The 857-nt window shown below is 42.4% G+C and overlaps 1 non-coding gene across 1 annotated transcript; it reads left to right on the top strand.

Annotated features, from left to right (window-relative positions):
• The first annotated feature begins 337 nt into the window (after positions 1-337).
• LOC116668779 lies at positions 338-470 on the top strand. The gene has a single exon (XR_004326016.1). It is a non-coding gene; the product is annotated as a small nucleolar RNA SNORA71 (small nucleolar RNA).
• The last annotated feature ends 387 nt before the right edge of the window (positions 471-857 follow it).

The following is an 857-nucleotide window of genomic DNA, read 5'->3' as shown; positions in this document are numbered from 1 at the left end:
TCTTAAAATATTAGTATTTGAAATGCTGGAATTTTCAAATATAACGCAATGATATTTCATACTATGGGTACAGTTGTTAATTTAAATTTCACTGTCATTTAAGTTACTATGGTGGTGTAATCAAAGCAGCATTCTTCTTAGATTTCATAAGAACTCAGTTCAAAGTTTAGCTAAATTAAATGCTGCATGATCATCTGTGCATTAACTTTGTCATCTTGAAAATGGTTTATTAATGCCAACCTGTTGAGAGAATTAACTGAAGATATCACAGTAAATATATCATAAAATAATAACCCATATACATTTGTTTTTAATCTGCTTATGAATCCATTTCAGCCTCTGCATTTGAAAGTGAACATGGGCTGCCCGTGCCCTGGTCATTGATAGTGCAGGCAGAGGAATTGCTGAAAGCGTTTCCCCGTGTTTGAAGGGTCCATCCTGTCCCTTCCAAACCCTGGAGCTTTCCCACTCCTCTTCTGTCCCATGGCTTTTTAGATGCCTCCTGGCACCTGGTGTCTATTGAGTGCCCTGAGTGTCTGGTTCAGGGATGGTTTCTGTGAGGCTTTAAAAGAGGAGAGTGAGTGGGCCCTGCCATGGCTGTGGTCTTCTGACCCTGGTCTTCAACTTCAGCAGTCCTGTGTCCTTTTCTGCCTGTGTTTGAAGTGACCACGCACTGCCTGTGTCCTGGTCATTGGTAATGTGGGCAGAGGAAACTTGCCCATACTTGTCCCTTCCAGAAAGGACTTCCTTAAGTGACTGGCAGTGACCAAGACTGAGGTAGTCTGAGGATGAAGGAGTCAGGCTGTAGTCCATTCACCACATAACACCATGATTTCCTGTTGATGAGCATCTGGGTT

The sequence above is a fragment of the Camelus ferus genome, chromosome 14 (genome assembly GCF_009834535.1).
Source record: "Camelus ferus isolate YT-003-E chromosome 14, BCGSAC_Cfer_1.0, whole genome shotgun sequence".
NCBI classification, from domain to species: Eukaryota; Metazoa; Chordata; class Mammalia; order Artiodactyla; family Camelidae; genus Camelus; species Camelus ferus.
The sequence above is the reverse complement of the archived record's forward strand: the minus strand, read 5'-3'. Positions and strand labels throughout refer to the sequence as shown.